The sequence below is a fragment of the Thamnophis sirtalis genome, unplaced genomic scaffold (assembly GCF_051295495.1).
Source record: "Thamnophis sirtalis isolate CommonGarterSnake01/CBP01778 unplaced genomic scaffold, rThaSir2_p1.2 scaffold_10, whole genome shotgun sequence".
Classification (NCBI taxonomy): domain Eukaryota; kingdom Metazoa; phylum Chordata; class Lepidosauria; order Squamata; family Natricidae; genus Thamnophis; species Thamnophis sirtalis.
Genome location: NW_028261390.1, coordinates 19419976 through 19442430, shown reverse-complemented (window position 1 = coordinate 19442430; position 22455 = coordinate 19419976). Strand labels below are relative to the sequence as shown.

Below are 22455 nucleotides of genomic sequence, written 5' to 3'. Positions count from 1 at the left end.
CACCAGCTGAAGCATTCCTCGGTTGTGAAATTGCATATTAAGGGTTGGTCTTTGAGCAGAAATATTTGTATGATGTGCTATACTTTGTCTTGGATTTATAATTGGGCAATGGTCATTAATTCCTTCTTTTTCGCTTGACTTTTGTGTGTATTCCCTGTGTAGGCACCAAAATAAAACCAGTATAGTCCCAGGTGATTGCAAAATCCTGAGGTGTTAGTCTGCTCATTAGAAATCTTCTAATTGGATTTAGGTGCCAACCAAGAAAAGAAGGAACTCACAATCTAAATGTACCGTTTGAAGTTCAGATCAGGTGGTAGTTGAGTTACAACCTATTATGTGGCTCAGTGTCTAAGACGCTGAGCTTGTCGAGCAGAAAGGCAGTTCGGTGGTTCGAATCACTAGTTCCGCGTAACTCTAGGGGGCACTGCTCATCTCTGTTTCAAAGCCAAAGAGCCAGCACTATGAGCTCCCATTATTTCTCCCAGCTTCTGCCAACCTAGCAGTTCGAAAGCATGTAAAAATGCAAGTAGATAAATAGAAACCACCTTTAGTGGGAAGGTAACAGCATTCCCTGCGCCGTCAGCGTTTAGTCATGCCCGCACATGACCACAGAGACGTCTTCGGACAGCGCTGGCTCTTCAGTTTTGAAACCGAGATGAACACCTCCCTCTAAAGTCAGGAACAACTAGCATATATGTGCAAGGGGAATATTTACCTTTACTTATAATAAAACAATAAGGAGTTTAATTTCAAGTTCTCCTTTTGCACAATAGTTACTTCATATTGCTGTTTACCACCTACATCTCTATTGGCTTTCCAGAGATATTAAAACTTTTTTTCTGCAAAACTCTCCAAGTTTATGTTCCAGCTGTCAGGCTTGGCATCAAATGGATAATTTAGCCCAAGCATTATGAAGAAATGTTCAAATAAAAAAAAACTATATCGGATGAGAAATTCAACATGTCTAAATTCTTCCATCACAAACTTCAGTTTTAGATTCAAGTCGTTGTGATTACATTTTCAAGCAAAGGTTGCACTTTGGGCCAAAAAATATAGTTTAAAACAAAACAAATAAATGAAAATAGTAGCTTAGTTAAGATTATTTGGGCCTCCACATACTTGTACAGCACTATAGGGTAATAAAATTCTATCAGATAATCCACACATTATTTACCATAAAAAGGCTCATAAATCCCTATCAGCATAATTAGTATGCCATCACTGAGTCTTTTTCATCATCCCCAGGTCTGAGGAAATCAATTGCTTTCACATCTGTCTTTTTCTTTTATTTCCCCAAAGAGTTCCAATATCATATTGTTTTTCATTTTCCAACTTGCATACTAACCTTTTCCTTTCCTCCAGCCCTTGCACAATTCACATTAGTCAATCAATCCACATTGATTGCTGGCTCTGGAGCATTCCCCATCTGTCTTTGCTTTATTGGATATACTGTTTACTTTCTTACCATTTGTCTTGTCAGGGTTTTGCCCTATTCTCTTCAATATGGCCCTTTCGTTCATTTTTTTTTTCATTCAAGAGCTGTACTTCCTATCCAGTCAGCTTTCATTATTGATCTATTAAATTGATAATATGAAACCCTTCTTTTACAAAAGTCTTATTTTAACAGCCACAGTCTTCTTTTCCTATCGCAAATCAATGATTTTTCACAAAGTCTCCTTCATAACATCTAACAGGTTAGCCCTGGTGAATGCTTAGGTGAGTGGCTGCCTTGCAAGATTAAACTGAAGGCTAGTTGAAAAGTTGAAAGCTGAAGGCAGTGGCAAGAGCCAGTTTAGTCTAGAGGTTAAAGAATGGTTGCTGGAATTGGATAGGTCTAGTTTGATGAAAAGAAGGACGAGGAGGGTGACATGATAGCTGTGTTCCAAAATCTCAGGGGTTGCCACAAAGAAGAGGGAGTCAAACTATTCTCCAAATCATCTGAAGGCAGGACAAGAAATATGGAAATTAATGAAGCAACTTAGAACCAAGGAGAAATTTCCTGACAGTTAGAACAATTAATCAGTGGAATAGCTTGCCTCCAGAAGCTGTGAATGCTCCAACACTGGAAGTTTTTAAGAAGATGTTGGATAACCATTTGTCTGAAGTGGTATGGGGTTTCCTGCCTAAGCAGGGTTTTGGAATAGAAGACCTCCAAGGTCCTTTTGCTCCCTTATTGCTCCCTAAGCTAAAGTTTAACCCACCCCCCACCCCAGCAGAACTCTGACAATTTATTCATTGCCTTAGTGCTTTGTTGGTCAGTTTGTGCCGAAGAAAGAATACGTGTGTGTGTGTGTGTGTGTGTGTGTGTGTGTGTGTGTGTGTGTGGAATTGGAGGTGTCTTGGCGATGTTTCGACGAGGTCTCATTCATCATCTTCAGGCTTCGTGCTTCCAGGAGATATATCTATATATCTATATATCTATATATCTATATATCTATATATCTATATATCTATATATCTATATATCTATATATCTATATATCTATATATCTATATATCTATATATCTATATATCTATATATCTATATATCTATATATCTATATATCTATATATCTATATATCTATATATCTATATATCTATATATCTATATCTTTATCTCTATATCTCTATATCTCTATATCTCTATATCTCTATATCTCTATATCTCTATATCTCTATCTATCTATCTATCTATCTATCTATCTATCTATCTATCTATCTATCTATCATCTATCTATCTATCTATAATAGATATAGATAGTAGATATAGATACAGATGCATACAAACAAGTCATCCTCTTAGGTACCAGTTCATTAACACATTAGCCACCTTTTAAAGTAGGAAATCTTTTGGAAAGTAAGTAATTTTAGAGATGAATATATTTAATAATTCATGATTTCTTGAAAACCATAAAATATTGAACAAAGACCTGGGGGATACAGTAATGCATACCAATTAGTAGAAAAATAATTTACCTCTAATCTTGTAGGTTGAGAAAGTCTGCATTGAATGACATATTTCTCTTGGGTTATGTAAGGAAATCTCCCGAGCCTTAATAGCTGCTTTATAGTATATGAACAGTGAAGCTGTCGACCACTAGATGGCTCAGCAGAGACATTTTTATTCCAAGAAGAATGTTCCCATTTATTCCCACCACCCCCGCCTCACATTTCTTCCTAAAGAGCTGGTTCTCTTAGCAGGATTAGTAAAAACCAGAAGAAGCTCACATGCCTGGCAAAAGGAATACAGAGAACTAAAACACTATCATTTCTGTTCACTTGTAGGAGACAAAAACTCAGTTATTAGCCTATTCTATCTTTCCCATAGCCCAAGGAGGAATGTGTGGGCGGTAGAAATGTAGGTGGATAAATACAGGGACGTGTTCCACACTGTTTCATATTCAGAAAACATTCATGATCAGCATTTTCATCCTGATATGAAGCAAATGAAAGAAATGCAAATGCACAGAAACCCTCTTTGGCCTGTATTACTGATATTGAAGAACTTTAGACCCCAGATCAGAAAATTTTTGGTAAGTGGGAGACCATACCTTTTTTTAGTTCCTTATTCTCCTGTCTTTAGAAAAGGAGAAATTGGGGCTGGTAAAAGAGTGGTAGTGTAGAGAATCCTCGGTAACGTTGATAGATAGGTAGACAGACAGAAAATATATAGATAATACATAGATAATATCTACATCTCTGTATATCTATCTATCATCTCTCTCTCTCTTCCTACTTCTCATCTCCCTATCATCCATCTGTCCGTCCGTCCATCCATCCATCCATCCATCCATCCATCCATCCATCATGTTTGTCCCTCTGTCTCTCCATCCGTCCATCCATCATCCATCCGTCCCTCCGTCCATCCATCCATCCATCCATCATCTATCTATCTATCTATCTATCTATCTATCTATCTATCTATCTATCTATCTATCTATCTATCTATCTATCTATCTATCTATCTACGGTATCTCTCTACGGTGTCTGTCTGTCTGTCAATCTGTCCTTCCATCCATCCATCCATCCATCCATCCATCCATCCATCCATCTATCATCTATCATCTATCATCTATCATCTATCATCTATCATCTATCATCTATCATCTATCATCTATCATCTATCATCTATCATCTATCATCTATCATCTATCATCTATCTATCTATCTATCTATCTATCTATCTATCTATCTATCTATCTATCTATCTATCATCTATCTATCATCTATCTATCTATCTATCTATCTATCTATCTATCTATCTATCTATCTATCTATCTATCTATCTATCTATCATGTATCTGTCTAATAATATATAATGATTCTTCTGATATAAATAACATAATTTAATATTTTTACCTGAAATAAGATTATTGCATAATCGTGATTTGAAGAAAAGAGTAGAATTTCATTAAGATGTGAAGATAAAAAGCAGGAAACTGCTTGGTTCTGATGCGAAAGGAACATTTCTCTCTGCGTGGAGAAAGCATGCATATTTGATTTGTCCCAAGGAATGTGAGATGGAATCACAGCTCTGAAATATGATCGTAACTGTTTCTTCTTACATTTTCTAATGGATAATGCCTGCTTGGGCAAATTTCCCCCTTTGCTGATATGGGTGATTTAGCATCTGGCATAATAATATCATTCCATTTCATATTGTGCCAGTCTACCCATGAAATACAAAAACAAAACAGTTAGAGAATTGGGAAAAGTTGAAAGCAGCTCCCAAACTCTTCTCATTGTGTTCAGTGAGAACTTTCCTGAGTAAGCTCTATTCACACACTCCTCATTTAGCTATCATTTAAATGTGTACTTTACCTAATGTTGCATTTTCAAACCAAATTATGTTAGTCTCATTGGCCACTATTCTTCTGGCAAAAAAGTAAACAGGTTATAAACAAATAATTACATAAACCTAACAATGTTTCTCATCAGACTTTTTAAAGTATATGTGGCTTAATATGAATCCATGGTTTTATGAGCATGTTCATTGAATTCTAAGGCAAAAAAGGTAAACTTGAATGTTTCTGCAAAAAAGTCCTTCTTAAAACAGGTTTGGACATTTTAAGATATTATTTAGACATTATTAGGTAATGTGGGATATGGATTTGCTTCTACAATTAAAATTTTATTTTATTTATTTAACTCAAATCTATTTTCCTATATTTTAGCACATTGCTTCTCATCATATTCTCAGTGAAACAGGTAACTTATTCTTTTCCATTATCTTTCTGGCATCTGTTCAATATTTGGAAATTGCCAGCAAAAATATATCCATTTACCTTCTTTCTCTAAGTAAGCATCCATTTTGTATTTTTAGAAAAATAGCTTTGCTTTATAGAGGCTGTTTTGAGTTAAAAGTGCATTTACACTGAAAGATATTAAATCAATGAGATTTATTGTGATTTAAGAATATTCAAGACAGGGGTAGAAAACAGTGTTGGATGCTTATCTGGAATTCTTTTGAGCTGCTTAGCTTTCGTCCAGTAAATTGCAAACATTTAAAAGTAACTTCCAACACAACGTAAGCAACAATTGTGATCGTTTTTGAAAATAATACTGCTCCTAATATAAATCTGGTTTTTGTGCTGTTGTATTGCAGGTTTGGTTGACAGGTGTTAGCACCCAGCCAACTTTGTCTGATCTTGAAAAGTTAAACAAGGTCAGACTTGATTAGTTTTCTTTATGGGAGTCTATCAGGAAATCCTGGGGCTATAATCAAGACTGCCAATATGTTTGAAAAAAACATATTGTAAAAATGCAGTTGCAATCTTCTTCCATATTGTTATGAAGTAAATTATATAGATAAGTTCATATAATCACCAGGTCTTAAATCCCATTATCAGTTGCAGCTGTTTTTCTTAGAGCATCTTAATTATAGAATGGCCAATACAGGTGCAATTTAAATTGTAAACAATGTTTTGCACTCTTTCCCTCCCTTCCTCTTTCACTCCCTTCTCCAATTCTAAATCCTCCCTTCCACCAATGATTGGGCTTTAGCTTGATTTAGTGCTACGATATTGACAATAATAGTATGTTTTTTTTAAAAAAAAATTGCAGCAGGCTTCCATTCTTTTTCCAAATTTCCAAGTTTTCAAGACTGCAAGTTTCACTGTCTATATGGAAGGGGAAGCACAGTATTAAGTGGTTTCTCCCCAAAAAATAGAGTTTACTCAGGAAAACAAAATTATCCAAATAGTAACTTAGTATGCGGTGAGCAGTTGATTTGTTTGTTTAATTTCTATAGCTACCCGTCTCAGTAAATGGCTCAGTTTACAGTTTGCAGATTGTTGTGAATTGTCTGCAGACCGTTGGTCCGAAATATTTTTCTCCATGTGACAAGAACATGATAGCACATGCCGACACAGCATAATGGTATGGTAATTTGGTAATCTAAAGTGTGACTTTTGTTGTACTTTTGTACAAACACAATCTTCTTTCTGTCTGAAAAAAAGGCAGTTGGGCCAGTAAGCCATGTTTTCCATTACAGAAGCCAACTGAACTAAATCATGAATCTTGTTTCCGTGCCCACTGCGTTGGAGGACACAGACAATAGTTATATTAAATTATTTTCCAATGCTTTGTTGTGCTCCTTAAACTGTAACTGTGAGAGGGATCTTGGAGTCCTAGTGGACAACCATTTAAATATGAGCCAGCAGTGTGCAGCAGCTGCCAAAAAAGCCAACACAGTTCTAGGCTGGCTAAACAGAGGGTTAGAATCAAGATCATGTGAAGTGTTAATAGCACTTTATAATGCCTTGGTAAGGCCACACTTGGAATACTGCATTCAGTTTTGGTCGCCACGACATAGAAAAGATGTGGAGACTCTAGAAAGAGTGTAGAGAAGAGCAACCAAGATGATTAGGGGACTGGAGACTAAAACATATGAGGAACAGTTGTAGGATCTTAGTATGTCTAGTTTAATGAAAAAAAGGTCTACGGGAAACATGATCACAATGTTCCAATATCACAGGGGTTGCCACAAAGAAGAGGGAGTCAAGCTATTCTCCAAGGCATCTGAGGGTAGGACAAGAAGCAATGGGTGGAAACTAATCAAGGAGAGAAGCAATTTAGAACTGAGGAGAAATTTCCTGACAGTTAGAAGAAAAAAATCAGTGGAACAACTTACCTCCAGAAGTTGTAAATGCTCCAACATTGAAGTTTTTAAGAAGATGCTGGATAACCATTTGTCTGAAATGGTGTAGGGTTTCCTGCCTATGCAGGGGGTTGGACTAGAAGACCTCCAAGGTCCCTTCCAAATCCGTTGTTCTAATTCTAATACACTAGCTGGGAGACCTTCTTTATCCTGCTTGTATAAAAGGGACGATCCTGTATAAAACTTTTTGATGTGCTAAGGTTTCTCCTCAGATGAGTGTCGGTCAGAATCCATACTGCTTCTGAGGGTAAGTCATGACAATTACAATAATTCATATGTTCCCCTTCCCCTTGCTTCCCTTTCTGTACATTTTCTAATTGTAAATGTGTGGACAAAATCTGTAGATAATCCTTATGCAGCACCCCAACATGGTAATAATTCCTAATAAACATAAGAGATTCCTAGGAATCAAGAGTTGCTGATAATTTCTATTAATCCAGAAATTAAACCCCTAATTATTTCTATGACAGTGACTTCCATTCAATAGTCTGTGGATATCTTATGGTAGGAAGTATGAACGAAAATGATTAAACATTTATTAGGACATTTTAGGCAATATATGAAATTTGGCATCCCCCAAGGGTGGGTTCCAGGTTTTGCTACTGCTGGTTCACTCAGGGACATGCTTTGCACATGTGTGTGCTTGAGGCATGCTACGTGTACAAGCACAATAGTAAAAAAAATGCTTCTGTACCTGTGCAGAAGCAAAAAACAAGATGGCGGTGCCGTAGGATCAGTTCGGCAGGCCAAGTTACTACCTACTCGGCCAAACCGATCTGAACAGGTAAGAAGCCACTTCTGGCATGCCCAAAGTATAAAATATATTAATGTTTTTCATTACTTTAGATCAGTGTTTCTCAACCTTGTCAACTTGAAGATGTCTGGACTTCAATTCCCAGAATTCCCCAGCCAGCGAATGCCGGCTGGAGAATTCTGGGAATTGAAGTCCAGACATCTTCAAGTTGACAAGGTTGAGAAACACTGCTTTAGATGTTTAGGTCCTGTGGAATCTAGGTCCATATATGCAATGAAATTAACTATGTTCTATGATTATTATTTTTTTAGAAAAACCCTCTACCACAGACTAGCAGGCATTACCCTTGCAATGCATATTTCATTTCATATATTCATATTTCCTATAAATCATGAACATATGATACTTACAGATCATGTGCTTATAGATGCTTATAGATACTTTCAGGTACAAAGAAAATCGTCTCCATGATTTTTAAAAAAATGAAAATAAAGATGAATTGATCAGAATTTCTGTAGACCAGCTATTATCTTTTTATGCAAATTATTTAATCCAAATACAAAGTTAGATCTTACTGAGCGCCAATACAAAAGAAGCCACTCTATTAATTCTATCAATTTCAACTCATGTATGTTGAATTTCAATTACATCAACTCATGTACGCTGTTTTCATCCAATTAGTGCTGAAAAGAAGAATAAAACATCACATGCTTGTATGTCTGCTTCATTAGCACAGAGTTCACTGCCATTGGTTAAATAAGAATTTAAACTGTCAGAATGTTAAACAAGTCTAGCTTTTTAAAAACATTTTTCTCATTAAATGTTTTTATTTTCCATTTTTCATTTTCGTACAGTCACATATATACTGTGCATAACCGGGGCCATACAACATTAAACAATAATCACAGCAATTCCTCTTGTCAACAATACCCCCAGAAATATAAATAAAATATAACTCAAACTCAAACTCAAATAGAAGCCCAATATACCTCTTCCACTCTCCATACACCTCTTTCTTCCGCCCGCCTCCAACTTACTATCTTCCCTCCATCATTCCCCTCTACCCTACTTCCCCTCCCTCTCTACTACTCCTCTCTCCCAGTCCACTCCCTCCCTCCCTTCTCACCCTCCCTCCCATCCTCTCTCCCGCCCTCTCTACCCCTCTATCTTCTATCCCACTCCTCCTCCCCTTGGTGTATTCCTACTATATGTCAATGTATTCAGCTTGTCCTATTTTTACAGAGCTTTTTAAATTTTTAATGCTATTTTTATTTTTGAAAATTTTAAGATATAAAAGATAAACACAAAGCAATATAAAAGAAAGTTAAGGGAAGTGAAATGAAAAAGTGAAAAAGCATAAGAGAGAAAACAAATTTAAACAAGAAAAATAGGTCAAGAAACTACTTCCATTCTCTTTTACAATTACAAGCCAAGAAATCTACACAACTTTTCACAACTTCAGAACAATTAGATTATATTTTCCATCTTCACCTCATCCAGAAAATCCACAAATACTGGATTATTTCTCTCTTTCATTTTCAGCAACACACAAGATAACCTAGAGATCATGCATTTACTAAATAAATGTGCGGAGATTTTCATTAAAAATGTGAGGTTCCCTAGCCAATCTGTTGATCACTACCAGGTTATTGACTGTATTTTTGTTCTTCCTGCCACTAAAATGATGCAAATGTTTGACTGTTTGCTCTCTTTAGGATCTGAACTTAACCTAAATGCATGAATAATTTTTATACCATATAAACTGGTGTAGATGGAAAGGGAATGATATCTATAAAAAACTTGGAAAATATGAGATGCCACAGAGCATCTGAAGACTCAGTCAAGGTATTTATTTATTTATACAACTCATCAGCCCATATGCAAAGCAGAACTCAGCTAAACATAAAGACTTCTGCTAGCTTTGCGGGTCCATGTGCCCCTTCCACACATGCACCCGGCCTTTTGCGCATGTGCTTTGCTCGCATGTGCACTTTCCATGCATGCGCCTGGCTCAAAAAATGTGCCTAAATAGGATAGCATAGAGCCAGGGTGAGTGGGCAGGCCCACCCACGATTTCTCCTACCAGTTCAGGCGAACTTGTACAAACCGGCTGAATTCCACCTCTGCTTTCCTCCATTTTTGTGCTCACTATCTAAAGAACTGAATTGATTTGGTATGGTGCTATCATGATGCATATGCCTAGAATAGTGCTACCAAAAACACCTGGGTAAAAATATGGGCTAAAAATGTTTAAATATTCCAATCTGGAATTCTGAAGCAATGTTAGATTGGCTAGGCTTCAATGATCAGCTTTCTTAATCACTGTTCAGCTTTGGGAGTGAGGCAACCTGATGGTGAAAATACAAAATAGTGGCTGAAATAAATTTCGCATAAAGGATAGGAATCTATCTTATCTTTCCACCCACGGGAGTGACTAAAATTTAAATGTTTGTTGATCATTTAAAGAAAAACAATGATCACATCAGGTTGAAAGAAGCCAATGTCTTTTTCACACCCTCAAAAAGAAACAGAACACCTCAAGTTTCACTTAAGAAACTCACTTGTGAGCCTGGTTAGGCAAACAGAGCAACAAAATAAATAATAATAAACATCCCACCTCCCTGTTGAAATGTGCTGGAACGCATGTTTTAGATAAAGAAACCAGGAACAAACATCAATAAAACTTTCCCTAGGGATGATCAAATATTTTGTTGCATTGGTTTGCTGTTGGTGTCATAAAGTGGACAGATATGAATAAGAGTTACATAATTGCCTTGGTATTTTTTATAATGTAAAAATTAGAACCCTTTAGAGAAGGTTGTCGATCCTTGAATAAAAGATCAGGAAAATTCTGTTTTGCCCAGGGTCTTCTAAAGTTGCATCCCAAACTCTCAAAATGATGTTGCATGTATTGTGCATGATCTCTGGGATGGCAGTAGTAACTGAGACTGCAGTGGCATCTTCACCCTGGTCTTTCTTGATCTCTCAGTGACCTTTGATAACATCACTAATAGTTTCCTTCTGGACCTTTTTAAAGAGGTACAGAGTTATGGGGTGCTCCTTCCCCCTTTGATGTCAGTTCAGTTTAGTGTTGATAGTTGGGGAGAAATTTAGCCCCAAACCTTTATTAAGTGGAGACCCTCAAGACACTACCCATGGCCCATTCTTATTTCATGAGATTGTAGGTTGAGGTCATCCATTAGTGTCAGAGTTTGTTGCATAAATTCAAATCTAGAAGCATACTCAGATAATTGAGTATGCAGGCTTCATTAACTTCTTTATCTATGAGAATAGATGAATACCATAACAACAGATGGTTCTTCCAAGTAAACACAAGGCAGATGAGTTACAGGCAAACACAAGCAGTTAGTTTCATTTCAGCAAACAAGGTTGAAACTAGCCTGAAAAGTAGACTGCTAGTTTACTTCTCAGAGCAGCAGTCTGCTTAAGTTTCTGTTTCAATTCTTTGCAGAGACTCAGATCTGTTTAAACGCCCATTGGCTGACTTAGTTGCTATGCCTATTCATTGGCTGACCTTGTTCCCTGTCTCTCCCAGTCATGAATATTTTAACAAATAGTATGAGGTTAGATATCATCAGTAGATATCTTTATTTCCTGGGCCAACAAAATGTTGATGTCAAGATGCATTTGCAGTATTTGGCACCTCTAGTTCTGGAATAGGGCTGCATCTTTATTTGCTGCAGATAAAGAGTTTTGTGGAGTCGGGGGTGGGGGTTCATTCTAGATCGGGGTTGTCAAACTGGTGGCCCTGAGCTGGATGCATCATGCACAAGCCACACCCACCCCGGACCCTCAAAAGCAAAAAAAAATATGTCATGATATGTCATGTAAGATGATTGAGTTTTAGACTTTCAGCTCTTGCTAAAAGCAAATGGCAGCTCTGGCTAGGAGAGCCTTTATACAGGCTTACCTTTTGTGCCATTTATACTTATTACTCACAGTCCCTCATGCTTTAGTCCCCCCCCCATCTGTATTATTGAAATTTTCTATCCTTCAAAACTACTCAGAAGTTACAGCTGATTCAGGATGCATGACTATAGCTAGTTATGGGTTGCCTTGCTATGCCTACATGGTGTGTCTAATCTGAAAGCTGCACTGGCTTCTAGAATATTATGCCAAATAGCAAAAGCATTTAGACTTATATACCTCTTCACAGTAAGCGGTTTAAAGAGTCAGCCTATTGCCCCCAACCATCTGGATCCTCATTTTACCGACCTCAGAAGGATGGAAGGCTGAGTCAACCTTGAACCTGCTGAGATTTGAGCTGCCAAATTGCAGTCAGCCGGCAGTCAGCAGAAGTAGCCTGCAGTACAGCCTTCTAACCACTGCGCCACCAATTCAATTTGAAGTGCTGTTCATAACGTTTTTCATGGTATAGGACCTGATCATTTGCACAACTTCCTGTTTATAATCATTTCAGCCCATTACACATAGTCTGTCAGACTGGCCATGTTCTGGGTCCCTTCCATTAAGCAGTGCCATGCAGTGGGACAGAGGAAATAGGCCTTTTCTCTTGTGTGGCAACCACCCTGTGAAATGCATACCTTCCATGAGACTTGGATGACCCCAGTCTTGGCATACTTTTAGCAAGGTGTTGAAGATCTGATTCGTCTTCCGGGCATTGGGCCAGATTGTGATTTGAACCTGCCTTGCAGCTTTGATGATAAATTGGTAAGTTGCTCCATGGGCATTGAGTCATTTTTAAATTTATTTTCCTATTTCTTTCTGTTGTTTGTTAGGTACCCAGAGTTGTGTGTTAGCTGCACAATGATGTAAGTAAGTAAGGTTCTACATTTAGGCAAGAAAAACGAAATGCACAGGTATAGTATAGGTGATACCTTGCTCAATAGTAGTAACTGTGAAAGGGATCTTGGAGTCCTAGTGGGCAACCATTTAAATATGAGCCAGCAGTGTGCAGCAGCTGCCAAAAAAGCCAACACAGTTCTAGGCTGCATAAATAGAGGGATAGAATCAAGATCACGTGAAGTGTTAATGCCACCTTATAGGGCCTTGGTAAGGCCACACTTGGAATACTGCATTCAGTTTTGGTCGCCACAATGTAAAAAAGATGTGGAGACTCTAGAAAGAGTGCAGAGAAGAGCAACAAAGATGATTAGGGTACTGGAGGCTAAAATATATGAGAAACGGTTGCAGGAACTGGATATGTCTAGTTTAATGAAAAAAAGGACTAGGGGAGACATGATAGCAGTCTTCCAATATCTCAGGGACTGCCACAAAGAAGAGGGAGTCAAGCTATTCTCCAAAGCATCTGAGGGCAGGACAAGAAGCAATGGGTGGAAACTAATCAAGGAGAGAAGCAACCTAGAACTAAGGAGAAATTTACTGACAGTTAGAACAATTAATCAGTGGAACAGCTTGTCTCCAGAAGCTATCAATGCCCTAACACTGGACGTCTTTAAGAAGATGTTGGATAGCAATTTGTCTGAAATGGTATAGGGTTTCCTACGTAGGCAGGGGGTTGGACTAGAAGACCTCCAAGGTTCCTTACAACTCTTCTATTGTATTGTATTATATTTATGTACATTTAAATATTAAATTAAAAAAGGAAACTTTTGCATGATAGCTATTCAGAATGTGAATATCTCATTTTCCCATATTATAAATAGACTAGGTCTCACATATTATGTTACATGTTTGCTATCCATAATTTATCAAGTGACCTATGATTTGTTGAGTGTGCATAATGTACTAAGCAAAATATCATGATATACAAATCACAATAACTATGTTTGCATATGTTAAATTAAGCAAATGCTATCAATACATCCAAGGGTGAATGTTTCCTCTAATTTTTATTAAAATTCTGAAGGTGACATAAGGTAATATTGATTGCCATGTCACAGTTAAAGCAGCAACAATAACTGAGAAATATACTCAGCTGTATGATTTTTGAGTACGGCTTTTGAAATTTTAAATATGGCACTGCAGAAGGAATTCAGCTCCTTTTACGTCTGTCAGTAGAATAAAGCACTAAAACAATGTACAATACAATAAAACGCTTTAGCTAAAGAGCAGAATCGTGTCACATGAACTGGTTTGAACCAGGCCACTTCAGATCAAGGACTGGCTATCACATGTTTGCTCCCTGTATATAAGTGTGACTAAGATAAGCTTCCTTCTTATGCTGGAAATGCATCAGAGGTAGGTTGCTGCTAGTTTGGCCCGGTTCAGCCAAAGGCATGCCACAGCCCTGAACCAGTTCCCTTGCTGCCACTTGGCTGCCGCCATTTTGAATTTTAGTGATTGCACATGCGTGAACAATTTACACTGAACAGTGCACGTTGCTCACAGGTTGCGAACTGGCAGTAATGCCAGCGGCAACCGGCCCTTGAAATAAGTGGATATGTTTTCTTCTTGGCAAGTACAGAAGGGACCAAATAACAAGGGTTTTACAATCAGGCTTTCCCCCCAAATTATTTTGCAGTGCTTAAACCTTGCAAAATCATTTCTGTTGTTCCACTGAATTAGCAGTTCAGATCCTATTTATCATTGTTATCAAATTTGACTGTGAAATGATTCATCTGGCTCCATTCTCAAGCAGTTTATACTCAAGCTTAGTTTTGAAAATGCAGTTCAAAAGATCTCTTCTTACGTTTTTTTATCCATGCCTATTCTTCTTAATCCTGATTTCCCATAACCTCTCACAACTGTGTAATACTTATTAACTGATATTTTGCTGGCAGCTAGGGGACAAAAGCCTTCTTTCTTCTTACAAATTAATCTTCCAATTATTTACTCCCCAAGAAATGGGTATTCTGGCAAGAAATCCAACTCCGTGTCAGCAAAGCATTATACTGAAAAGTGGGAGATGAGATGAATGCGCCTAATTTTCAGGGACTGACTGCTGTCCTCAAAACCTACCTGGGAAATCTATCTTTATCCACACCTGGAGCAGGAAGATTACGAACCAGACCTCCCTTTGCAAACTTGGAAGCATAATTGTGGCAAAGTAAACGATGGCCTTCAGATCGTTAGGGAAAAAGATGCTTCTTAAAAGATAAAGGCATGTAGAGCGCATTGCAGTAGTCCAGTCTTGAGGTCACGAGGGCGTGAGTGACTGTTGCGAGTGCCTCCTGGTTCAGGTAGGGGTGCAACTGGTGCACCAGGCGAACCTGGGCAAATGTCCCCCTGGTCACAGCCGACAGGTGATGTTCTAAAGTCAGCTGTGGATCCAGGAGGACTCCCAAGTTGCACGCCCTGTCTGAGGGGCGTAAATTTTCACCCCGCAGCCTGAGTGGTGGAATAATAGCGAAATTCTTGGGAGGAAAACACAACAGCCACTCGGTCTTGTCTGGATTGAGTACAAGCTTGTTAACCCCCATCCAGACCCTGACAGCCTCCAGGCACTGGCACATCATGTCAACCGCCTCACTGAGTTGGCACGGGGCGGACAGATACAGCTGAGTATCGTCCGCATATTGATGGTATTTGATCCCGTGCCGTCGAATGATCTCACCCAGTGGCTTCATGTAGATATTAAACAGAAGGGGGGATAGGACCGAACCCTGAGGAACCCCATATTTCAGGGGCCTAGGGGTCGACCTCTCTCCCCCAACCAACACCGACTGCGACCTGTCCAAGAGGTAGGAGGAGAACCACCGGAAAACGGTGCCGCCCACTCCCACCTCTCATAACCGTCGCAGAAGGATACCATGGTCGATGGTATCGAAGGCCGCTGAGAGGTCAAGGAGCACTAGGATGGAGGAATAACCCCCATCCCTGGCTCTCCAGAGATCATCGGTCAGTGCGACCAAAGCGGTTTCCGTGCTGTAGCCAGGCCTGAATCCAGACTGAAAGGCGTCCAGATAATCGGCTTCATCCAAGGATCGTCAGAGTTGAGAGGCTACCACTTTCTCAACAACCTTCCCAATGAAGGGAAGGTTGGAGACTGGACGGTAGTTGTTCAAACTAGCTGGGTCCAACGATGGTTTCTTCAGGAGGGGTCTCACCACCACTATCTTCAATGCCGGTGGGAAGAAGCCCTCCCAAAGAGAAGCATCCACCATCGCCTGGACCAAGCTCCGCGTCACCTCCTTGCTGTTCGCGACCAGCCAGGAGGGGCACGGGTCCAGTACACACGTGGCAGCACTCACCATTCCCATGGCCTTGTCCACTTCATCAGGTTGAAAGTCAGTCCAGAGGTGGTGTTCAAGACCTTCCCCCGGTACCCCGGCTGGCTCTGCGCAATTGGAGTCCAGGTCCATCCGAAGCCGAGCAACTTTGTCCGTGAGGAACTGGACATATTCCTCTGCTCTACCTTGTAAAGGGTTATCCGCAACCCTCATATTTAGGAGGGAGCGGGTCACCCTAAACAAGGCGGCAGGGCGAGATTCAGCGGACGCTATCAGAGCGGCAATGTGATTGTTCTTAGCTGTCCGTATTGCCCATAGATATGCTCCAATGCAGGTTTTCAGGAGTGCTCGGTCTGACTCGGATTTACTGGCCCTCCAGCAGCGCTCCAGGTCTTCCAGAAGGATGGAAGGCTGAGTCAACCTTGAGCCGGTGAGATTAGAACCGCTGAACTGCAGATAACAGTCAGCTGAACTGGCCTGCAGTACTGCACCCTAACCATTGCGCCACCTCAGCTCTACTGGTTGCTAGGAATAAAAACAGCTTGACAGCACATGATTGATTCATCGATCGATCGTTCAACCACACAATCTGCCTTTGATTTAGTATTATTCCTTCCAAATGGTTCAGTGCTTTGAAATACAAGCTTGCCAGGAGGAACCAGTGATTAGTTCTGAGCTTCTAAGAAGAAGATGCTATTGTCAGGCTCACCCAAAAGTTTCTAGTTAGAATGCTTTTCTTCCGACATGCATTCTTTTTCTCTTTGAACGCTGCCTGATCAGCATTTCTATTCACTGTCTTTTTTGCCTTTAGTTTGTCCCAGATAGATAATAATGTGTCAAAAGCAGCCTAGAAATGATCTTCCCCTGGGAAAGATGCTTCTAATTTTCAGAGTGTTTCTTTTAGTGGTGGTTTTCAGTTTATTTATTTATTTAATTTCAGGTGGACTTCAGGAGGGCAGAGAATGCCGCTATTATGATTGTTTTCTGCCATACCCTTTTTACATTTTAATTTTAGTGCCTTGTATATGTTCTATTTATAGCCTGCCTCTTCCCTCTAGAAGCTAAAGGTGTCATCTATGCTCCCTTCTCTACTTTTTTCCACCCACAAAAACACACATATGGGGTAGGTAGACGGATGTACAGCATCTAAAACTACCGATGGATTTCTGTACCAAAGGTGGGTACTATTTAATCCCATTTTATCACCTCAATTGCTGCATCTCAATTTGGTACCTGTCCAGTTTTGTATGCCTTCTGATCTGGGAAAACAAAACCTACCAGCACACAACCGTGAATGATATTGTTCAGGATCTTTTGCCTTGGAACTGAATTATGAAAACAGGAAGTCAACGAGGCTGACTTCTATAAATTTAGAAAAGCCTTTTGTATAAGAGAGATCTTTGGATACTTCTGGTACATCATAATTTAAATAAGTGTCAGAATGCATAGTTTGTTGGGAATTGTATCATATATTTTTTCTTCTATCAAACTTACTTTTAGAAAGTATAAATGGAAGTGGTTAAAGAAGGTGACAAAATAGAAAAGTTTATGAAGTTTCTAGACCTCCATCCTAGCTTATCTCTGACAGGGTGATATAGAAGATGTGGCTGCTGCTGATTGATTTATATCAAGGGGAGTCAAGGCCTACACAAAGTCCACACTGATCATGTTGGATATCTTGAATATCCAACATGGGTGGGTTCCTACCAGTTCAGACTGGTTCGGATGAACCAGTAGTGGTTTGGTGGCCTGGGTCACTGGGACTGGCTACCACACCCCCAAACTGATTATCCAAGCAGCTCCTATGGCACCACCATTTTGTTTTTCACTTTTGCGCATGCGCAAAACAATTTTTATTGCACTGCGAATGCGCTTGCACCATGCATCAAGTGTGGCGCATACATGAGTGAACCCATAATAGTGCCTGCCGGAACCCACCCTTGTCTTGAATGACTCAAAAGCCTCTTGCCTCATGTGAGATTCCTCCCTAGTTTTGAGGAACATCTCTAAACAAATGTATCTTTAGGAAAACAGGTGAATTCTATTTAAAAAAATAAAAATCTATATATTTATGCCCCTATGAGATACAAAATAGTTCTATTCCTACATCAAGCTCTGTAACCAGATCTTTGTAAAGGAAGGAGCTCACTCTGTTTCTAAATTGCTGAATTTACTATATATGTGTAGTGGATATAGAATATAACTTTGATGCAAACTACTTATTTTATTCATTGTGAACGGTTTTTTCATTTTTCTTGAAAAATGGCTGAGACCTAAAATGGCCAACAAGTGATCAGCTCAACCATCCTGTTTCAGGCACAGTGAAACTGAAAGATTAATCTATTGGAGGGGGTAGTTGGATTGGCCATCTTTTGTAAACTGAGCCATTAAAAAGAGAGCTTTTTTGTTTGTTGCCCAATTTTGCCCTTGACATCTTGATGCAGCATACTTGGATGTATCTCCTAATTATATCTGCACAGCAGCTTCTGAAGCCAGTTGGATTGAAAGGCAATTACTGGGCCAAAATTACCTAGTGAGCTGTATAATCAACTGAGTTTTTTGAATCTGGCTTCCCTGATACAAATCCAACATTTTTATCACTGTATCACATTAGCTCTCAAACTCAGATAAGGAGCATGCCTTTCCAACCCCAACATTTCCAGATTTAATAAGGTTTCTACTTGACTTCAAGGGTTCCTCATCATATAGTTTTCTATTTTCATTCAAGTGGGCATGAACCATCTCTTTTCAAGAACTGCCATTCAGTTTTGTAAGCATAATGATCACGGAATGGAACCAGTCCTATTCAGTCTCATGCTCTCATTCAGATTTAATTCCAGGATGCAACTAGAATACATATTATTATCTTGTTTTGCTCCATGTTATTAGCTGCATTAATGCAGGAACAGAGACACACTATCTACATGAACATCATGTCACACGGTGAGCTTTATCGATGGGTTCATTCCACAAACTAAATCTTAAATCTGGTTTAATAAATGACATCCCATGTGTTCCCACGACATGGTGTAATATATGCACTGATTCATACAACCTGGTAAGATTATGGCTTGCTTTCACAACAACAATCAAATTCCATTTGTCTAGCATGCTTTGTCTAGCAATCTCATCCAATATCTTGCTCCACTTGTGGTTTGAATGTAAATTACTTACCTTATTTTATGAGTTCATGAAACTCAAACCACCTTGACGCTGCCTTAGAACTTTATAGGCCACTCTGCCTGCATTCTTTGGGGCCTTCAAAATTTTATTACGTACAATAATATATTAACTGTTTTTTCAATAGACATATACTTTATAGCAGTGGTCTCCAACCTTGGCAACTTTAAGACTTGTGGACTTCAACTCCCAGAGTTCCTCAGCCAGCTGGCTGAGGAACTCTGGGAGTTGAAGTCCACAGGTCTTAAAGTTGCCAAGGTTGGAGACCACTGCTTTATAGGACTTCACAAAGCTTTAAAGGACAAGCTTTGCTTTGATGGATATTTTTTTAAAGCACTCTTCAAAACTCATTCAGAGATTAATGTGTGAGTATGATCTGTTCACAAGAGGCTGTTGTGTGTATGCAGTATTACACCAAAGCCTATTCCAATTCCAAATTCCTATTCCAGAAGAGGTTTTAGAAAAAAACATAGAAACATGACTACTTTTCTTTGCTTTTGGTGGTGGAAAACTTTAAAAAAATAACTTCTAAAATAGCAAAGCTTCCTTCCAAAGCTGTGCAGGTGATTTATTTAGTGAAATAGGTCTTTGGTCACTCCTATTGTAATAGCTATAACTCAAAATTATGAAGTTTGCGTTTATTCTAGTTTGAACCTTGATACAAGGTACAACTACAATGAGCATTCTTCAGTGCTCGTATCCCAAGTATTTAAAGGTTGAAAGTCTAATGCAATTATGACTAATTGCAAAATACTTCTGGCTGGATCAAACACAGGATAGGATATGATCTCTTATGTATTCTATAAACTTGAGGTCCATGCAGAGTTTTTCTGGATTTTTTTATAAAGCAATGGATTCTTGTGCATGCATTTCATTGAAAGAAATCTAGTATTATTCCAGAACAATTGGTATAGCCTTCTTGTCTATGTATTATGAATTGTTATTTAATGACTTAAGGGTTCTTTGATATTCAAAACATTTTCCAACAAGCTTTTTATAGTCAAGAAGCAGAATAAGTAATGACTTTAAATCTTGCTGAACAATATCTTCAAGAGACACTTGAGATAAAAATTGAATGAATCATTCATTCAATCATTCAATCATTCAATCATTCAATCATTCAATCATTCAATCATTCAATCATTCAATCATTCAATCATTCAATCATTCAATCATTCAATCATTCAATCATTCAATCATTCAATCATTCAATCATTCAATCATTCAATCATTCAATCATTCAATCATTCAATCATTCAATCATTCAATCATTCAATCATTCAATCATTCAATCATTCAATCATTCAATCATTCAATCATTCAATCATTCAATCATTCAATCATTCATTCAATCAATCAATGGTTTGAGAGGAGATGGGTGATTCAGAACTATGATATATATCTTTCATATTTGTAGATCACGAATCTCCTTCAAATAACTCATTCATTTATATTTTGTGTATGTGTGTGTGTGTGTGTGTTTATACACAAAAAAATTAAAAATATAAAAATTAAGGTGTATGGATTAACTACAGATTCTTTACAGAAAATGTCTGTTTCATTTTGCAAATATTCATCAGCTCTTATGAAACAGATTTTTTCTTACAATTTTTAATTAAATGGTTTAGTAATAATTATCTATCTATCTATCTATCTATCTATCCATCTATCCATCCATCCATCCATCCATCCATCCATCCATCCATCCATCCATCCATCCATCCATCCATCCATCCATCCATCTATCTATCTATCTATCTATCTATCTATCTATCTATCTATCTATCTATCTATCTATCAGAATAAAGTCATAAGAAGGGAAAATTAATATTTCACTGCTCTTACAGTGTACACTAACTCATGCCTGAAGTCTCTGAGTTGATGGAATAAATTGATAAGTCATATTGTTTCATCACAAGTAGGATAATTTTGTTAAGAGTTTGGACAGAACTTGGGGTCTGGTTAAAATATTTCTTTAATTCATTAATGTTTCTACCCATAGGAATGAACAGGACATTGTATGAACCCATCATTGATATTGTTTTTGTCTGGTTTTTGTATTATCCTCCCTACTCTAGTAGCAGTGGTGGGATTCAAATTTTTTTACTGCTGGTTTTGTGAATGTGGCTTGGCTTGGTGGGTGTGGCTGGGTGGGCATGGCAGGGGAAGGATACTGTAAAATCTCTATTGCCTCCCCACTCCAGGGAAATGTTACTGTAAGATTCCCATTCCCTCCTAATCAGCTGGGACTCTGGAGGCAGAGAATAGATGGAGGCCAGGCCAGTCAGAGGTGATATTTACCGGTTCTCTGAACTACTCAAAATTTCTGCTATCAGTTCTCCAGAACTGGTCAGAACCTGCTGAATACCACCTCTGATCAGTAGCGCTATTTTTATTAATCTTGCTGAATTATACTGATTATTTTTAACCCTCCTTAAGCAACCCAGAGTTATGTGTGCTTGGGTGGAAAGTGAAATTACCTCTGAAAATAGATAAATGGTTCAATTATTTTTTCAGGTAGCATTATGCACAATGACGCATAATGGTGCAGCTGCAAAAGGATAAAGAATCATTCCACAATCCCACAAAAATGTCAATGTTTTAAACAATGTCACACTATATTTCAACAAATTCTCGTGGCATCAAAATGAACATTTGATCATTAAAGTTGGTCCAGAATCATGTTGATATTGAACGCTATGGCCATTGTATTTTTTATTTTAGTTTAATATCTTAATATAACATAAATATATTACATATAAACTAGCACCTAGTTTAAATACCTAGTCTGTTTCTTACATGTCATCAGTTTGAACAGCCTGATCCAAAGCGGCTTTTAAAACAAAATAAGATTAAATAAGGGGACCATGTGTGCAACTTGGATCCTGAACTGCTTCCTCTGGTTTTGGGATAATCCATGCATTCATGATGTTCAGTTATTACATATATTAAGCCACGATTTTTCAGTGAATTTGCCATTTCTACCCCTTTGTTATTGGAGTCCAGTAGATAATGACTTTGTATCGATTTTTTGAATTATGATTGCTTCGATAACATTCTTTCTTGGCTTTACAGATATTTATGACCTTGCGCGAAGATTCGGGTGTGTGTGCTTTGCTTCAGCAAAAGCTCTAGCGAAGTGCTTTTCTCAAAACTGTTTTACCGAAATATGAAATGAAAGAGGCACCTAGCTTATTTTCATTCTTCTCCACTGCTTCACTGCAGCATTCTCCAATATAGCTGGTGGGGGCTTCCATATTTCTATCA

The 22455-nt window shown here is 38.4% G+C and overlaps 1 protein-coding gene across 1 annotated transcript in view; it reads right to left on the bottom strand.

Annotated features, from left to right (window-relative positions):
• BANK1 (B cell scaffold protein with ankyrin repeats 1) overlaps window positions 1–22455 on the bottom strand; it is a 149585-nt gene that overhangs the window by 110797 nt on the left and 16333 nt on the right. The gene's annotated exons all lie outside the window — the stretch shown is intronic.